This window comes from Dermacentor andersoni, chromosome 5 (assembly GCF_023375885.2).
Source record: "Dermacentor andersoni chromosome 5, qqDerAnde1_hic_scaffold, whole genome shotgun sequence".
Lineage (NCBI taxonomy): Eukaryota > Metazoa > Arthropoda > Arachnida > Ixodida > Ixodidae > Dermacentor > Dermacentor andersoni.
Genome location: NC_092818.1, coordinates 39368790 through 39389070, shown reverse-complemented (window position 1 = coordinate 39389070; position 20281 = coordinate 39368790). Strand labels below are relative to the sequence as shown.

At 45.9% G+C, this 20281-nt stretch overlaps 3 non-coding genes across 3 annotated transcripts; all 3 read left to right on the top strand.

Moving 5' to 3' along the window:
- Positions 1-3541: 3541 nt before the first annotated feature.
- Positions 3542-3616, top strand: TRNAS-GGA (transfer RNA serine (anticodon GGA)). The gene has a single exon. It is a non-coding gene; the product is annotated as a tRNA-Ser (tRNA).
- Positions 3617-3822: 206 nt separating this feature from the next.
- TRNAS-GGA (transfer RNA serine (anticodon GGA)) lies at positions 3823-3897 on the top strand. Its single transcript has one exon. It is a non-coding gene; the product is annotated as a tRNA-Ser (tRNA).
- A 7497-nt stretch (positions 3898-11394) lies between these two features.
- TRNAS-GGA (transfer RNA serine (anticodon GGA)) lies at positions 11395-11469 on the top strand. The gene has a single exon. It is a non-coding gene; the product is annotated as a tRNA-Ser (tRNA).
- Positions 11470-20281: the final 8812 nt, after the last annotated feature.

Sequence of the window (20281 nt, the reverse complement as noted above, 5' to 3'; positions counted from 1 at the left end):
TTCAGGCAATGATGTCGACGCGGTATAGGACCTTAGGCTGTCATGCAGTCGCACATTTCACTTCTCAGGCCGGTACAACCTCAAACTTTCAACTAATTGAATTTTTCAAGCTTTCACTGTTTTGCAACGTGTTCTCGCGCATGGGCACTACGGAACATACCAAAAGGCGGGATTTGTCAACAAGAAAATCGTTCCTTCAAATGCGCGATGTACAGCCGCCTGGTATTTATTCTGCACAGGATTTACTCTTCTCTGCGTGCCATCTGACCATCTCTACCTTTATTACAGGCAATGATGTCGACGCGGAATAGAAGCTTAGGCTGCCATGCAGTCCCACATTTTACTTCGCAGACCGGTACAACCTCGAACTTTCAACTAATTGAATTTTTCAAGCTTTTTCTGTTTTGCTACGTGTTCTCGCGCATGGAAACATCGGGACATACAAAAAAGAGGGATATGTCTGCAAGACAAATGGTTTCTTCAAATGCGGTATGTTACACCCGCCTGATATTTATTCTGCACAGGATTTACTCCTCTCTGCTTGCCATCTGTCAAACTCTAGCTTTATTACAGGCAATGGTGTCGACGCGGAATAGGAGCTTAGGCTGCCATGCAGTCCCACAGTTCACTTCCCAGACCGGTACAACCTCGAACTTTCAACTCATTGAATGTTTCGAGCTTTTTCTGTTTTGCAACGTGTTCTCGCACATGGTCCCTACTGCACATACAAAAAGGAGGGATATGTCTGAAAGAAAATGGTTTCTTCAAATCGGTATGTTACAGCCGCCTGGTATTTATTCTGCACAGGATTTTCTCCTCTCTCCTTGCCATCAGGCCAGTTCTACCTTTATTACAGGCAATCATGTCGACACGCAATAGGAGCTTAGGCTGCCATGCAGTCCGACATTTCACTTCGCAGACCGGTACAACCTCGAACTTTCAGCTAATTGAATGTTTCAAGCTTTTTCTGTTTTTCTACGTGTTCTCGCGCATGGACCCTACGGCACATACAAAAAGGAGGGATATGCCTGCACGAAAATGGTTTTTTTCAAATGCGGTATGCTACCGCCGCCTGGTATTTATTCTGGACACTATCTACTCCTCTCTGCGTGCCATCTGCCCACCTCTACCTTTATTACAGGCAATGATGTCGGCACGGAATAGGAGCTTATGTTGCCATGCAGTCCCACAGTTCACTTCCCAGACCGGTACAACCTCAAACTTTCAACTCATTGAATGTGTCAAGCTTTTTCTGTTTTGCAACGTGTTCTCGCGCATGGACACTACGGCACATACAAAAAAGACGTATATGTCTGCAAGAAAATGGTTTCTTCAAATGCGATATGTTACAGCCGCCTGGTATTTATTCTGCACGCTATTTACTCTTCTCTGTGTGCCATCTGCCCATCTCTACCTTTATTACAGGCAATGATGTCGTCGTGCAATAGGAGCTTAGGCTTCCATGCAGTCCCACAGTTCACTTCCCAGACCGGTACAACCTCGAACTTTCAGCTAATTGAATGTTTCAAGCTTTTTATGTTTTGCAACGTGTTATCGCGCATGGTCCCTACTGCACATACAAAAAGGAGGGATATGTCTGAAAGAAAATGGTTTCTTCAAATCGGTATGTTACAGCCGCCTGGTATTTATTCTGCACAGGATTTTCTCCTCTCTCCTTGCCATCAGGCCAGTTCTACCTTTATTACAGGCAATGATGTCGACGCGCAATAGGAGCTTAGGCTGCCATGCAGTCCGACATTTCACTTCGCAGACCGGTACAACCTCGAACTTTCAGCTAATTGAATGTTTCAAGCTTTTTCTGTTTTTCTACGTGTTCTCGCGCATGGACCCTACGGCACATACAAAAAGGAGGGATATGCCTGCACGAAAATGGTTTTTTTCAAATGCGGTATGCTACCGCCGCCTGGTATTTATTCGGCACACTATCTACTCTCTGCGTGCCATGTGCCCACCTCTATCTTTATTACAGGCAATGATGCGTACGCGGAGTAGGGGCTTAGGCTGCCATGCAGTCCCACAGTTCACTTGCCAGACCTGTACAACCTCGAACTTTCAACTAATTGAATGTTTCAAGCTTTTTTCTGTTTTGCAACGCGTTATCGCGCTTGGACACTTCGGCACATACAAAAAAGTGGCATATGTCTGCAAGAAATTGGTTTCTTCAAAGCGGCATGTTAGAGCCGCCTGATATTTATTCTGCACATGATTTACTCCTCTCTGCGTGCCATCTGCCCATCCCTACCTTTATTCAGGCAATCATGTCGACGCGGAATAGGAGCTTAGGCTGTCATGCAGTCCCACAGTTCACTTCCCCGACCGGTACAACCTCGAACTTTCAACTAATGGAATGTGTCAAGCTTTTTCTGTTTTGCAACGTGTTCTTTCGCATGGACACTACGGCACATACAAAAGAGACGTATATCTCTGCAAGAAAATGGTTTCTTCAAATGCGTTATGTTACAGCCGCCTGGTATTTATTCTGCACACTATCTACTCCTCTCTGCCTGCCATCTGCCCACCTCTACCTTTATTACAGGCAATGATGTCGACGCGGAATAGGAGCTTAGCCTGCCATGCAGACCCACAGTTCACTTCCCAGAACGGTACCACCTCGAACTTCCAACTAATTGAATGTTTCAAGCTTTTTCTGTTTTGCAACGTGTTCTTTCGCATGGACACTACGTCACATACAAAAAGGAGGGATATGTCTGCAAGAAAATGGTTTCTTCAAATGCGTTATGTTACAGCCGCCTGGTATTTATTCTGCACACTATCTACTCCTCTCTGCCTGCCATCTGCCCACCTCTACCTTTATTACAGGCAATGATGTCGACGCGGAATAGGAGCTTAGCCTGCCATGCATTCCGACATTTCACTTCGCAGCCCGGTACAACCTCGAACTTTCAACTAATTGAATGTTTCAAGCTTTTTCTGTTTTGGAACGTGTTCTCGCACATGGACACTTCGGCACATACAAAAAAGAGGGATATGTCTGCAAGAAAATGGTTTCTTCAAATGCGCTTGTTACAGCCGCCTGGTATTTATTCTGCACAGGATTTACTCTTCTCTGCGTGCCATCTGCCCATTCCTACCTTTATGCAGGCAATGACGTCGACGCGGAATAGGAGCTTAGGCTGCCATGCAGTCCGACGTTTCACTTCCCCGACCGGTACAACCTCGAACTTTCAACTAATTGAATTTTTCAACTTTTTCTGTTTTGCTACGTGTTCTTGCCTGTAATAAAGGTAGAGGTGGGCAGATGGCAGGCAGAGAGGAGTAGATAGTGTGCAGAATAAGTACCAGGCGGCTGTAACATAACGCAGGAACCCATACGGGTTCCGAAAGAGGAACCCGTATGGGTTTCCTTTGTAGCAATTGCTACGAACGGGTGGATGTCTGACTTTCCCTTTATTCATTACTTCTCTCCACCTTGCGGGTTTCCGCAGAACTTCTACGTCAAACTCTTGCCTTTGCTTCGTGTTGTCGACAAATTTCGACTTCGCCCTGCCATCTGCTAGCCGCCTGGTTAGCTCAGATGGTAGAGCGGCTGCCCCGGAAAGGCGGTGGTCCCGGGTTCGAGTCCCGGACCAGGACGAATTTTTCTTCAACTATGAGGCTTTCTTTCGAGGAACCCGTATGGGTTTCCTTTGTAGCAATTGCTACGAACGGGTGGATGTCTGACTTTCCCTTTATTCATTACTTCTCTCCACCTTGCGGGTTTCCGCAGAACTTTTACGTCAAACTCTTGCCTTTGCTTCGTGTTGTCGACAAATTTCGACTTCGCCCTGCCATCTGCTAGCCGCCTGGTTAGCTCAGATGGTAGAGCGGCTGCCCCGGAAAGGCGGTGGTCCCGGGTTCGAGTCCCGGACCAGGACGAATTTTTCTTCAACTATGAGGCTTTCTTTCGAGGAACCCGTATGGGTTTCCTTTGTAGCAATTGGTACGAACGGGTGGATGTCTGACTTTCCCTTTATTCATTACTTCTCTCCACCTTGCGGGTTTCCGCAGAACTTCTACGTCAAATACAAAAAAGACGTATATGTCTGCAAGAAAATGGTTTCTTCAAGTGCGTTATGTTACAGCCGCCTGGTACTTATTCTGCACACTATCTACTCCTCTCTGCCTGCCATCTGCCCACCTCTACCTTTATTACAGGCAATGATGTCGACGCGGAATAGGAGCTTAGCCTGCCATGCAGACCCACAGTTCACTTCCCAGACCGGTACAACCTCGAGCTTTCAAGTAATTCAATGTTTCAAGCTTTTTTTCTGTTTTGCAACGTGTTCTCGCGCATGGACACTTCGGCACATACAAAAAAGTGGCATATGTCTGCAAGAAATTGGTTTCTTCAAAGCGGCATGTTAGAGCCGCCTGATATTTATTCTGCACAGGATTTACTCCTCTCTGCGTGCCATCTGCACCCCTCTACCATTATTACAGACAATGATGTCGGTACGGAATAGGAGCTTAAGTTGCCATGCAGTCCCACAGTTCACTTCCCCGACCGGTACAACCTCAAACTTTCAACTAATTAAATTTTTCAAGCTTTTTCTGTTTTGCTACGTGTTCTCGCGCATGGGCACTTCGGCACATACAAAAAGGAGGGATATGTCTGCAAGACAAATGGTTTCTTCAAAAGCGGTATGTTACACCCGCCTGCTATTTATTCTGCACAGGATTTACTCCTTTCTGCTTGCCATCTGTCCACCTCTAGCTTTATTACAGGCAATGATGTCGACGCGGAATAGGAGCTTAGGCTGACATGCAGCCCCACAGTTCACTTCCCAGACCGGTACAACCTCAAACTTTCAGCTCATTGAATGTTTCAAGCTTTTTCTCTTTTGCAACGTGTTCTCGCACATGGACACTACGGCACATACAAAAAGGAGGGATACGTCTGCAAGAAAATGGTTTTTTCAAAGTGGTATGTGAGAGCCGCCTGGTATTTATTCTGCACAGGATTTACTCCTCTCTGCGTGCCATCTGCCCCCCTCTACCTTTATTACAGGCAATGATGTCGACGCGTAATAGATGCTTAGGCTGCCATGCAGTCCCACATTTTACTTCGCAGACCTGTACAACCTCGAACTTTCAACTAATTGAATGTTTCAAGCCTTTTCTGTTTTGCAACGTGTTCTCGCGCATAGACAGTTCAGCACATACAAAAAGGAGGGATATGTCTGCAAGTAAATGGGTTCTTCAAATGCGGTATGTTACAGCCGCCTGGTATTTATTCTGCACAGGATCTACTCCTATCTGCGTGCCATCTGCCCATCTCTAACTTTATTCAGGCAATGATGTCGACGCGGAATAGGACCTTAGGCTGCCATGCAGTCCCACAGTTCACTTCCCAGACCAGTACAACCTCAAACTTTCAACTAATTGAATTTTTCAAGCTTTTTCTGTTTTGCTACGTGTTCTCGCGCATGGGCACTTCGGCACATACAAAAAGGAGGGATATGTCTGCAAGACAAATGGTTTCTTCAAAAGCGGTATGTTACACCCGCCTGCTATTTATTCTGCACAGGATTTACTCCTTTCTGCTTGCCATCTGTCCACCTCTAGCTTTATTACAGGCAATGATGTCGACGCGGAATAGGAGCTTAGGCTGACATGCAGCCCCACAGTACACTTCCCAGACCGGTACAACCTCAAACTTTCAGCTCATTGAATGTTTCAAGCGTTTTCTGTTTTACAACGTGTTCTCGCACATGGACACTACGGCACATACAAAAAGGAGGGATATGTCTGCAAGAAAATGGTTTCTTCAAAGTGGTATGTAAGAGCCGCCTGGTATTTATTCTGCGCAGGATTTACTCCTCTCTGCGTGCCATCTGCCCCCCTCTACCTTTATTACAGGCAATAATGTCGACGCGGAATAGAAGCTTAGGCTGCCATGCAGTCCCACATCTCACTTCCCCGACCGGTACAACCTCGAACTTTCGACCAATTGAATTTTTCAAGCTTTTTCTGCTTTGCTACGTGTTCTCGCGCATGGACACTTCGGCTCATACAAAAAGGAGGGATATGTCTGCAAGAAAATGGTTTCTTCAAATCGGTATGTTGCAGCCGCCTCGTATTTATTCTGCACAGGATTTACTCCTCTCTGCTTGCCATCTGCCCACCTCTACCTTTATTACAGGCAATGATGTCGACGCGTAATAGATGCTTAGGCTGCCATGCAGTCCCACATTTTACTTCGCAGACCTGTACAACCTCGAACTTTCAACTAATTGAATGTTTCAAGCCTTTCCTGTTTTGCAACGTGTTCTCGCGCATAGACAGTTCAGCACATACAAAAAGGAGGGATATGTCTGCAAGTAAATGGGTTCTTCAAATGCGGTATGTTACAGCCGCCTGGTATTTATTCTGCACAGGATCTACTGCTATCTGCGTGCCATCTGTCCATCTCTAACTTTATTCAGGCAATGATGTCGACGCCGAATAGTACCTTAGGCTGTCATGCAGTCGCACATTTCGCTTCCCAGACCGGTACAGCCTCAAACTTTCAACTAATTGAATTTTTCAAGCTTTCTCTGTTTTGCAACGTGTTCTCGCGCATGGGCACTACGGCACATACAAAAAGGCGGGATATGTCAACAAGAAAATCGTTCCTTCAAATGCGCGATGTACAGCCGCCTGGTATTTATTCTGCACAGGATTTACTCCTCTCTGCGTGCCATCTGACCATCTCTACCTTTATTACAGGCAATGATGTCGACGCGGAATAGAAGCTTAGGCTGCCATGCAGTCCCACATTTTACTTCGCAGACCGGTACAACCTCGAACTTTCAACTAATTGAATTTTTCAAGCTTTTTCTGTTTTGATACGTGTTCTCGCGCATGGAAACATCGGGACATACAAAAAGGAGGGATATGTCTGCAAGAAAATGGGTTCTTCAAATGTGATATGTTACAGCCGCCTGGTATTTATTCTGCACAGGATTTACTCCTCTCGGCGTGCCATCTGCCCATCTCTAACTTTATTCAGGCAATGATGTCGACGCGGAATAGGACCTTAGGCTGCCATGCAGTCCCACAGTTCACTTCCCAGACCAGTACAACCTCAAACTTTCAACTAATTGAACTTTTCAAGCTTTTTCTTTTTTGCAACGTGTTCACGCACATGGACACTACGGCACACACAAAAAGGAGGGGTATGTCTGCAAGAAAATGGTTTCTTCAAAGTGGTATGTGAGAGCCGCCTGGTATTTATTCTGCACAGGATTTACTCCTCTCTGCGTGCCATCTGCCCCCCTCTACCTTTATTACAGGCAATGATGTCGATGCGTAATAGATGCTTAGGCTGCCATGCAGTCCCACATTTTACTTCGCAGACCTGTACAACCTCGAACTTTCAACTAATTGAATGTTTCAAGCTTTTTCTGCTTTGCTACGTGTTCTCGCGCATGGACACTTCGGCTCATACAAAAAGGAGGGATATGTCTGCAAGAAAATGGTTTCTTCAAATCGGTATGTTGCAGCCGCCTCGTATTTTCTCTGCACAGGATTTACTCCTCTCTGCTTGCCATCTGCCCACCTCTACCTTTATTACAGGCAGTGATGTCGACGCGGAATAGGAGCTTAGGCTGCCATGCAGTCACACATTTCACTTCCCCGACCGGCACAAACTCAAACTTTAAACTAATTGAATTTTTCAAGCTTTTTCTGTTTCGCTACGTGTTCTCGCGCATGAACACTTCGGCACATACAAAAAGGAGCGATATGTCTGCAAGACAAATGGTTTCTTCAAAAGCGGTATGTTACACCCCCCTGGTATTTATTCTGCACAGGATTTACTCCTCTATGCTTGCCATCTGTCCACCTCTACTTTTAATACAGGCAATGATGTCGACGCGGAATAGGAGCTTAGGCATCCATGCAGTCCCACAGTTCACTTCCCAGACCGGTACAACCTCAAACTTTCAGCTCATTGAATGTTTCAAGCTTTTTCTCTTTTGCAACGTGTTCACGCACATGGACACTACGGCACATACAAAAAGGAGGGATATGTCTGCAAGAAAATGGTTTCTTCAAAGTGGTATGTAAGAGCCGCCTGGTATTTATTCGGCACAGGATTTACTCCTCTCTGCGTGCCATCTGCCCCCCTCTACCTTTATTACAGGCAATGATGTCGACACGGAATAGAAGCTTAGGCTGCCATGCAGTCCCACATTTTACTTCGCAGACCTGTACAACCTCGAACTTTCAGCTAATTGAATGTTTCAAGCTTTTTCTGTTTTTCTACGTGTTCTCGCGCATGGACCCTACGGCACATACAAAAAGGAGGGATATGCCTGCACGAAAATGTTTTTTTTCAAATGCGGTATGCTACCGCCGCCTGGTATTTATTCTGGACACTATCTACTCCTCTCTGCGTGCCATCTGCCCACCTCTACCTTTATTACAGGCAATGATGTCGGCACGGAATAGGAGCTTATGTTGCCATGCAGTCCCACAGTTCACTTCCCAGACCGGTACAACCTCAAACTTTCAACTCATTGAATGTGTCAAGCTTTTTCTGTTTTGCAACGTGTTCTCGCGCATGGACACTACGGCACATACAAAAAAGACGTATATGTCTGCAAGAAAATGGTTTCTTCAAATGCGATATGTTACAGCCGCCTGGTATTTATTCTGCACGCTATTTACTCTTCTCTGTGTGCCATCTGCCCATCTCTACCTTTATTACAGGCAATGATGTCGTCGTGCAATAGGAGCTTAGGCTTCCATGCAGTCCCACAGTTCACTTCCCAGACCGGTACAACCTCGAACTTTCAGCTAATTGAATGTTTCAAGCTTTTTATGTTTTGCAACGTGTTATCGCGCATGGTCCCTACTGCACATACAAAAAGGAGGGATATGTCTGAAAGAAAATGGTTTCTTCAAATCGGTATGTTACAGCCGCCTGGTATTTATTCTGCACAGGATTTTCTCCTCTCTCCTTGCCATCAGGCCAGTTCTACCTTTATTACAGGCAATGATGTCGACGCGCAATAGGAGCTTAGGCTGCCATGCAGTCCGACATTTCACTTCGCAGACCGGTACAACCTCGAACTTTCAGCTAATTGAATGTTTCAAGCTTTTTCTGTTTTTCTACGTGTTCTCGCGCATGGACCCTACGGCACATACAAAAAGGAGGGATATGCCTGCACGAAAATGTTTTTTTTCAAATGCGGTATGCTACCGCCGCCTGGTATTTATTCGGCACACTATCTACTCTCTGCGTGCCATGTGCCCACCTCTATCTTTATTACAGGCAATGATGCGGACGCGGAGTAGGGGCTTAGGCTGCCATGCAGTCCCACAGTTCACTTGCCAGACCTGTACAACCTCGAACTTTCAACTAATTGAATGTTTCAAGCTTTTTTCTGTTTTGCAACGCGTTATCGCGCTTGGACACTTCGGCACATACAAAAAAGTGGCATATGTCTGCAAGAAATTGGTTTCTTCAAAGCGGCATGTTAGAGCCGCCTGATATTTATTCTGCACATGATTTACTCCTCTCTGCGTGCCATCTGCCCATCCCTACCTTTATTCAGGCAATCATGTCGACGCGGAATAGGAGCTTAGGCTGTCATGCAGTCCCACAGTTCACTTCCCCGACCGGTACAACCTCGAACTTTCAACTAATGGAATTTTTCAACTTTTCCTGTTTTGCTACGTGTTTTTGCGCATGGACACTACGGCACATACAAAAGAGACGTATATCTCTGCAAGAAAATGGTTTCTTCAAATGCGTTATGTTACAGCCGCCTGGTATTTATTCTGCACACTATCTACTCCTCTCTGCCTGCCATCTGCCCACCTCTACCTTTATTACAGGCAATGATGTCTACGCGGAATAGGAGCTTAGCCTGCCATGCAGACCCACAGTTCACTTCCCAGAACGGTACCACCTCGAACTTCCAACTAATTGAATGTTTCAAGCTTTTTCTGTTTTGCAACGTGTTCTTTCGCATGGACACTACGTCACATACAAAAAGGAGGGATATGTCTGCAAGAAAATGGTTTCTTCAAAGCGGCATGGTAGAGCCGCCTGGTATTTATTCTGCACACTATCTACTCCTCTCTGCCTGCCATCTGCCCACCTCTACCTTTATTACAGGCAATGATGTCGACACGGAATAGGAGCTTAGCCTGCCACGCAGTCCCACAGTTCACTTCCCAGAACGGTACCACCTCGAACTTCCAACTAATTGAATGTTTCAAGCTTTTTCTGTTTTGCAACGTGTTTTTTCGCATGGACACTACGGCACATACAAAAAGGAGGGATATGTCTGCAAGAAAATGGTTTCTTTAAAGCGGCATGGTAGAGCCGCCTGGTATTTATTCTGCACAATATCTACTCCTCTCTGCCTGCCATCTGCCCACCTCTACCTTTATTACAGGCAATGATGTCGACGCGGAATAGGAGCTTAGCCTGCCATGCATTCCGACATTTCACTTCGCAGCCCGGTACCACCTCGAACTTTCAACTAATTGAATGTTTCAAGCTTTTTCTGTTTTGGAACGTGTTCTCGCACATGGACACTTCGGCACATACAAAAAAGAGGGATATGTCTGCAAGAAAATGGTTTCTTCAAATGCGCTTGTTACAGCCGCCTGGTATTTATTCTGCACAGGATTTACTCTTCTCTGCGTGCCATCTGCCCATCCCTACCTTTATGCAGGCAATGACGTCGACGCGGAATAGGAGCTTAGGCTGCCATGCAGTCCGACGTTTCACTTCCCCGACCTGTACAACCTCGAACTTTCAACTAATTGAATTTTTCAACTTTTTCTGTTTTGCTACGTGTTCTTGCCTGTAATAAAGGTAGAGGTGGGCAGATGGCAGGCAGAGAGGAGTAGATAGTGTGCAGAATAAGTACCAGGCGGCTGTAACATAACGCAGGAACCCATACGGGTTCCGAAAGAGGAACCCGTATGGGTTTCCTTTGTAGCAAGTGCTACGAACGGGTGGATGTCTGACTTTCCCTTTATTCATTACTTCTCTCCACCTTGCGGGTTTCCGCAGAACTTCTACGTCAAACTCTTGCCTTTGCTTCGTGTTGTCGACAAATTTCGACTTCGCCCTGCCATCTGCTAGCCGCCTGGTTAGCTCAGAAAGGTAGAGCGGCTGCCCCGGAAAGGCGGTGGTCCCGGGTTCGAGTCCCGGACCAGGACGAATTTTTCTTCAACTATGAGGCTTTCTTTCGAGGAACCCGTATGGGTTTCCTTTGTAGCAATTGCTACGAACGGGTGGATGTCTGACTTTCCCTTTATTCATTACTTCCCTCCACCTTGCGGGTTTCCGCAGAACTTCTACATCAAACTCTTGCCTTTGCTTCGTGTTGTCGACAAATTTCGACTTCGCCCTGCGATCTGCTAGCCGCCTGGTTAGCTCAGATGGTAGAGCGGCTGCCCCGGAAAGGCGGTGGTCCCGGGTTCGAGTCCCGGACCAGGACGAATTTTTCTTCAACTATGAGGCTTTCTTTCGAGGAACCCGTATGGGTTTCCTTTGTAGCAATTGCTACGAACGGGTGGATGTCTGACTTTCCCTTTATTCATTACTTCTCTCCACCTTGCGGGTTTCCGCAGAACTTCTACGTCAAATACAAAAAAGACGTATATGTCTGCAAGAAAATGGTTTCTTCAAGTGCGTTATGTTACAGCCGCCTGGTACTTATTCTGCACACTATCTACTCCTCTCTGCCTGCCATCTGCCCACCTCTACCTTTATTACAGGCAATGATGTCGACGCGGAATAGGAGCTTAGCCTGCCATGCAGACCCACAGTTCACTTCCCAGACCGGTACAACCTCGAGCTTTCAAGTAATTCAATGTTTCAAGCTTTTTTTCTGTTTTGCAACGTGTTCTCGCGCATGGACACTTCGGCACATACAAAAAAGTGGCATATGTCTGCAAGAAATTGGTTTCTTCAAAGCGGCATGTTAGAGCCGCCTGATATTTATTCTGCACAGGATTTACTCCTCTCTGCGTGCCATCTGCACCCCTCTACCATTATTACAGACAATGATGTCGGTACGGAATAGGAGCTTAAGTTGCCATGCAGTCCCACAGTTCACTTCCCCGACCGGTACAACCTCAAACTTTCAACTAATTAAATTTTTCAAGCTTTTTCTGTTTTGCTACGTGTTCTCGCGCATGGGCACTTCGGCACATACAAAAAGGAGGGATATGTCTGCAAGACAAATGGTTTCTTCAAAAGCGGTATGTTACACCCGCCTGCTATTTATTCTGCACAGGATTTACTCCTTTCTGCTTGCCATCTGTCCACCTCTAGCTTTATTACAGGCAATGATGTCGACGCGGAATAGGAGCTTAGGCTGACATGCAGCCCCACAGTTCACTTCCCAGACCGGTACAACCTCAAACTTTCAGCTCATTGAATGTTTCAAGCTTTTTCTCTTTTGCAACGTGTTCTCGCACATGGACACTACGGCACATACAAAAAGGAGGGATACGTCTGCAAGAAAATGGTTTTTTCAAAGTGGTATGTGAGAGCCGCCTGGTATTTATTCTGCACAGGATTTACTCCTCTCTGCGTGCCATCTGCCCCCCTCTACCTTTATTACAGGCAATGATGTCGACGCGTAATAGATGCTTAGGCTGCCATGCAGTCCCACATTTTACTTCGCAGACCTGTACAACCTCGAACTTTCAACTAATTGAATTTTTCAAGCTTTTTCTGTTTCGCTACGTGTTCTCGCGCATGAACACTTCGGCACATACAAAAAGGAGTGATATGTCTGCAAGACAAATGGTTTCTTCAAAAGCGGTATGTTACACCCCCCTGGTATTTATTCTGCACAGGATTTACTCCTCTATGCTTGCCATCTGTCCACCTCTACTTTTAATACAGGCAATGATGTCGACGCGGAATAGGAGCTCAGGCATCCATGCAGTCCCACAGTTCACTTCCCAGACCGGTACAACCTCAAACTTTCAGCTCATTGAATGTTTCAAGCTTTTTCTCCTTTGCAACGTGTTCACGCACATGGACACTGCGGCACATACAAAAAGGAGGGATATGTCTGCAAGAAAATGGTTTCTTCAAAGTGGTATGTAAGAGCCGCCTGGTATTTATTCGGCACAGGATTTACTCCTCTCAGCTTGATATCTGTCCACCTCTACCTTTATTACAGGCAATGATGTCGACACGGAATAGAAGCTTAGGCTGCCATGCAGTCCCACATTTTACTTCGCAGACCTGTACAACCTCGAACTTTCAACTAATTTAATGTTTCAAGCTTCTTCTGTTTTGCAACATGTTCTCGCGCATAGACGCTTCGGCACATACAAAAAGGAGGAATATGTCAGCAAGAAAATCGTTCCTTCAAATGCGCAATGTTACAGCCGCCTGGTATTTATTCTGCACAGGATTTACTCCTCTCTGCGTGCTATCTGACCATCCCTACCTTTATTCAGGCAATCGTGTCGACGCGGAATAGGAGCTTAGGCTGCCATGCAGTCCCACATCTCACTTCCCCAACCGGTACAACCTCGAACTTTCGACCAATTGAATTTTTCAAGCTTTTTCTGCTTTGCCACGTGTTCTCGCGCATGGACACTTCGGCTCATACAAAAAGGAGGGATATGTCTTCAAGACAAATGGTTTCTTCAAATGCGCTATGTTACACCGCCCTGGTATTTATTCTGCACAGGATTTACTCCTCTCTGCTTGATATCTGTCCACCTCTACCTTTATTACAGGCAATGATGTCGACGCGGAATAGGAGCTTAGGCTGCCATGCAGTCCCACAGTTCACTTCCCAGACCGGTACAACCTCGAACTTTCAGCGAATTTAATTTTTCAAGCTTTCTTTCTGTTTTGCAACGTGTTCACGCCCATGGACACGACGGCACATACAAAAAGGCGCGATAAGTCTGCAAGAATATGGTTTCCGCAAATACGGTATGTTACAGCCGCCTGGTATTTATTCTGCACACGATTTACTCCTCTCTGCGTGCCATCTGCCCACCTCTACCTTTATTACAGGGAATGATGTCGACGCGGAATAGAAGCTTAGGCTCCCATGCAGTCCCACATTTATCTTCGCAGACCGGTACAACCTCAAACTTTGGACTAATTGAATTTTTCAAGCTTTTTCTGTTTTGCTACGTGTTCTCGGTATGTTGCAGCCGCCTCGTAATTATTCTGCACAGGATTTACTCCTCTCTGCGTGCCATCTGCCCATCTCTACCTTTATTCAGGCAATGATGTCGACGTGGAGTTGAACCTTATGCTGCCATGCAGTCGCACATTTCACTTCCCAGCCTGGCACAACCTGAAACTTTCAACTAATTAAATTTTTCAAGCTTTTCTGGTTTGCTACGTGTTCTCGCGCATGGGCACTTCGGCACATACAAAAAGGAGGGATATGTCTGCAAGACAAATGGTTTCTTCAAAAGCGGTATGTTACACCCGCCTGCTATTTATTCTGCACAGGATTTACTCCTTTCTGCTTGCCATCTGTCCACCTCTAGCTTTATTACAGGCAATGATGTCGACGCGGAATAGGAGCTTAGGCTGACATGCAGCCCCACAGTTCACTTCCCAGACCGGTACAACCTCAAACTTTCAGCTCATTGAATGTTTCAAGCGTTTTCTGTTTTACAACGTGTTCTCGCACATGGACACTACGGCACATGCAAAAAGGAGGGATATGTCTGCAAGAAAATGGTTTCTTCAAAGTGGTATGTAAGAGCCGCCTGGTATTTATTCTGCGCAGGATTTACTCCTCTCTGCGTGCCATCTGCCCCCCTCTACCTTTATTACAGGCAATAATGTCGACGCGGAATAGAAGCTTAGGCTGCCATGCAGTCCCACATCTCACTTCCCCGACCGGTACAACCTCGAACTTTCGACCAATTGAATTTTTCAAGCTTTTTCTGCTTTGCTACGTGTTCTCGCGCATGGACACTTCGGCTCATACAAAAAGGAGGGATATGTCTGCAAGAAAATGGTTTCTTCAAATCGGTATGTTGCAGCCGCCTCGTATTTATTCTGCACAGGATTTACTCCTCTCTGCTTGCCATCTGCCCACCTCTACCTTTATTACAGGCAATGATGTCGACGCGTAATAGATGCTTAGGCTGCCATGCAGTCCCACATTTTACTTCGCAGACCTGTACAACCTCGAACTTTCAACTAATTGAATGTTTCAAGCCTTTCCTGTTTTGCAACGTGTTCTCGCGCATAGACAGTTCAGCACATACAAAAAGGAGGGATATGTCTGCAAGTAAATGGGTTCTTCAAATGCGGTATGTTACAGCCGCCTGGTATTTATTCTGCACAGGATCTACTCCTATCTGCGTGCCATCTGTCCATCTCTAACTTTATTCAGGCAATGATGTCGACGCCGAATAGTACCTTAGGCTGTCATGCAGTCGCACATTTCGCTTCCCAGACCGGTACAGCCTCAAACTTTCAACTAATTGAATTTTTCAAGCTTTCTCTGTTTTGCAACGTGTTCTCGCGCATGGGCACTACGGCACATACAAAAAGGCGGGATATGTCAACAAGAAAATCGTTCCTTCAAATGCGCGATGTACAGCCGCCTGGTATTTATTCTGCACAGGATTTACTCCTCTCTGCGTGCCATCTGACCATCTCTACCTTTATTACAGGCAATGATGTCGACGCGGAATAGAAGCTTAGGCTGCCATGCAGTCCCACATTTTACTTCGCAGACCGGTACAACCTCGAACTTTCAGCTAATTGAATTTTTCAAGCTTTTTCTGTTTTGATACGTGTTCTCGCGCATGGAAACATCGGGACATACAAAAAGGAGGGATATGTCTGCAAGAAAATGGGTTCTTCAAATGTGATATGTTACAGCCGCCTGGTATTTATTCTGCACAGGATTTACTCCTCTCGGCGTGCCATCTGCCCATCTCTAACTTTATTCAGGCAATGATGTCGACGCGGAATAGGACCTTAGGCTGCCATGCAGTCCCACAGTTCACTTCCCAGACCAGTACAACCTCAAACTTTCAACTAATTGAACTTTTCAAGCTTTTTTCTTTTTTGCAACGTGTTCACGCACATGGACACTACGGCACATACAAAAAGGAGGGGTATGTCTGCAAGAAAATGGTTTCTTCAAAGTGGTATGTGAGAGCCGCCTGGTATTTATTCTGCACAGGATTTACTCCTCTCTGCGTGCCATCTGCCCCCCTCTACCTTTATTACAGGCAATGATGTCGATGCGTAATAGATGCTTAGGCTGCCATGCAGTCCCACATTTTACTTCGCAGACCTGTACAACCTCGAACTTTCAACTAATTGAATGTTTCAAGCTTTTTCTGCTTTGCTACGTGTTCTCGCGCATGGACACTTCGGCTCATACAAAAAGGAGGGATATGTCTGCAAGAAAATGGTTTCTTCAAATCAGTATGTTGCAGCCGCCTCGTATTTTCTCTGCACAGGATTTACTCCTCTCTGCTTGCCATCTGCCCACCTCTACCTTTATTACAGGCAGTGATGTCGACGCGGAATAGGAGCTTAGGCTGCCATGCAGTCACACATTTCACTTCCCCGACCGGCACAAACTCAAACTTTCAACTAATTGAATTTTTCAAGCTTTTTCTGTTTCGCTACGTGTTCTCGCGCATGAACACTTCGGCACATACAAAAAGGAGCGATATGTCTGCAAGACAAATGGTTTCTTCAAAAGCGGTATGTTACACCCCCCTGGTATTTATTCTGCACAGGATTTACTCCTCTATGCTTGCCATCTGTCCACCTCTACTTTTAATACAGGCAATGATGTCGACGCGGAATAGGAGCTTAGGCATCCATGCAGTCCCACAGTTCACTTCCCAGACCGGTACAACCTCAAACTTTCAGCTCATTGAATGTTTCAAGCTTTTTCTCTTTTGCAACGTGTTCACGCACATGGACACTACGGCACATACAAAAAGGAGGGATATGTCTGCAAGAAAATGGTTTCTTCAAAGTGGTATGTAAGAGCCGCCTGGTATTTATTCGGCACAGGATTTACTCCTCTCTGCGTGCCATCTGCCCCCCTCTACCTTTATTACAGGCAATGATGTCGACACGGAATAGAAGCTTAGGCTGCCATGCAGTCCCACATTTTACTTCGCAGACCTGTACAACCTCGAACTTTATACTAATTTAATGTTTCAAGCTTCTTCTGTTTTGCAACATGTTCTCGCGCATAGACACTTCGGCACATACAAAAAGGAGAAATATGTCAGCAAGAAAATCGTTCCTTCAAATGCGCAATGTTACAGCCGCCTGGTATTTATTCTGCACAGGATTTACTCCTCTCTGCGTGCTATCTGACCATCCCTACCTTTATTCAGGCAATCGTGTCGACGTGGAATAGGAGCTTAGGCTGCCATGCAGTCCCACATCTCACTTCCCCGACCGGTACAACCTCGAACTTTCCACCAATTGAATTTTTCAAGCTTTTTCTGCTTTGCTACGTGTTCTCGCGCATGGACACTTCGGCTCATACAAAAAGGAGGGATATGTCTGCAAGAAAATGGTTTCTTCAAATCGGTATGTTGCAGCCGCCTCGTATTTATTCTGCACAGGATTTACTCCTCTCTGCTTGCCATCTGCCCACCTCTACCTTTATTACAGGCAGTGATCTCAACGCGGAATAGGAGCTTAGGCTGCCATGCAGTCCCACATTTCACTTCCCCGACCGGCACAACCTCAAACTTTCTACTAATTGAATTTTTCATGCTTTTTCGGTTTCGCTACGTGTTCTCGCGCATGGACACTTCGGCACATACAAAAAGGAGCGATATGTCTTCAAGACAAATGGTTTCTTCAAATGCGCTATGTTACACCGCCCTGGTATTTATTCTGCACAGGATTTACTCCTCTCTGCTTGATATCTTTCCACCTCTACCTTTATTACAGGCAATGATGTCGACGCGGAATAGGAGCTTAGGCTGCCATGCAGTCCCACAGTTCACTTCCCAGACCGGTACAACCTCGAACTTTCAGCGAATTTAATTTTTCAAGCTTTCTTTCTGTTTTGCAACGTGTTCACGCCCATGGACACTACGGCGCATACAAAAAGGCGCGATAAGTCTGCAAGAATATGGTTTCCGCAAATACGGTATGTTACAGCCGCCTGGTATTTATTCTGCACACGATTTACTCCTCTCTGCGTGCCATCTGCCCACCTCTACCTTTATTACAGGCAATGATGTCGACGCGGAATAGAAGCTTAGGCTCCCATGAAGTCCCACATTTATCTTCGCAGACCGGTACAACCTTAAACTTTCAACTGATTGAATATTTCAAGCGTTTTCTGTTTTGCAAAGTGTTCCCGCGCATGGACACTTCGGCACATACAAAAAGGAGGGATATGTCAGCAAGAAAATCGTTCCTTCAAATGCGCGATGTTACAGCCACCTGGTATTTATTCTGCACAGGATTTACTCCTCTCTGCGTGCCATCTGACCATCCCTACCTTTATTCAGGCAATCGTGTCGACGCGGAATAGGAGCTTAGGCTGCCATGCTGTCCCACATCTCACTTCCCAGACCGGTACAACCTCGAACTTTGGACTAATTGAATTTTTCAAGCTTTTTCTGTTTTGCTACGTGTTCTCGCGCATGGACACTTCGGCTCATACAAAAAGGAGGGATATGTCTGCAAGAAAATGGTTTCTTGAAATCGGTATGTTGCAGCCGCCTCGTATTTATTCTGCACAGGATTTACTCCTCTCTGCGCACCATCTGCCCATCTCTACCTTTATTCAGGCAATGATGTCGACGTGGAGTTGGACCTTAGGCTGCCATGCAGTCGCACATTTCACTTCCCAGCCTGGCACAACATGAAACTTTCAACTAATTAAATTTTTCAAGCTTTTTCTGTTTTGCTACGTGTTCTGGCGCATGGGCACTTCGGCACATACAAAAAGGAGGGATATGTCTGCAAGACAAATGGTTTCTTCAAAAGCGGTATGTTACACCCGCCTGCTATTTATTCTGCACAGGATTTACTCCTCTCTGCTTGCCATCTGTCAAACTCTACCTTTATTACAGGCAATGATGTCGACACGGAATAGAAGCTTAGGCTGCCATGCAGTCCCACATTTTACTTCGCAGACCTGTACAACCTCGAACTTTCAACTAATTGAATGTTTCAAGCCTTTTCTGTTTTGCAACGTGTTCTCGCGCATAGACAGTTCAGCACATACAAAAAGAAGGGATATGTCTGCCAGTAAATGGGTTCTTCAAATGCGGTATGTTACAGCCGCCTGGTATTTATTCTGCACAGGATCTACTCCTGTCTGCGTGCCATCTGCCCATCTCTAACTTTATTCAGGCAATGATGTCGACGCGGTATAGGACCTTAGGCTGTCATGCAGTCGCACATTTCACTTCCCAGGCCGGTACAACCTCAAACTTTCAACTATTTGAATTTTTCAAGCTTTCACTGTTTTGCAACGTGTTGTCGCGCATGGGCACTACGGCACATACCAAAAGGCGGGATATGTCAACAAGAAAATCGTTCCTTCAAATGCGCGATGTACAGCCGCCTGGTATTTATTCTGCACAGGATTTACTCCTCTCTGCGTGCCATCTGACCATCTCTACCTTTATTACAGGCAATGATGTCGACGCGGAATAGAAGCTTAGGCTGCCATGCAGTCCCACATTTTACTTCGCAGACCGGTACAACCTCGAACTTTCAACTAATTGAATTTTTCAAGCTTTTTCTGTTTTGCTACGTGTTCTCGCGCATGGAAACATCGGGACATACAAAAGGGAGGGATATGTCTGCAAGACAAATGGTTTCTTCAAATGCGGTATGTTACACCCGCCTGATATTTATTCTGCACAGGATTTACTCCTCTCTGCTTGCCATCTGTCAAACTCTAGCTTTATTACAGGCAATGATGTCGACGCGGAATAGGAGCTTAGGCTGCCATGCAGTCCCACAGTTCACTTCCCAGACCGGTACAACCTCGAACTTTCAGCTCATTGAATGTTTCGAGCTTTTTCTGTTTTGCAACGTGTTCTCGCACATGGTCCCTACTGCACATACAAAAAGGAGGGATATGTCTGAAAGAAAATGGTTTCTTCAAATCGGTATGTTACAGCCGCCTGGTATTTATTCTGCACAGGATTTTCTCCTCTCTCCTTGCCATCAGGCCAGTTCTACCTTTATTACAGGCAATGATGTCGACGCGCAATAGGAGCTTAGGCTGCCATGCAGTCCGACATTTCACTTCGCAGACCGGTACAACCTCGAACTTTCAGC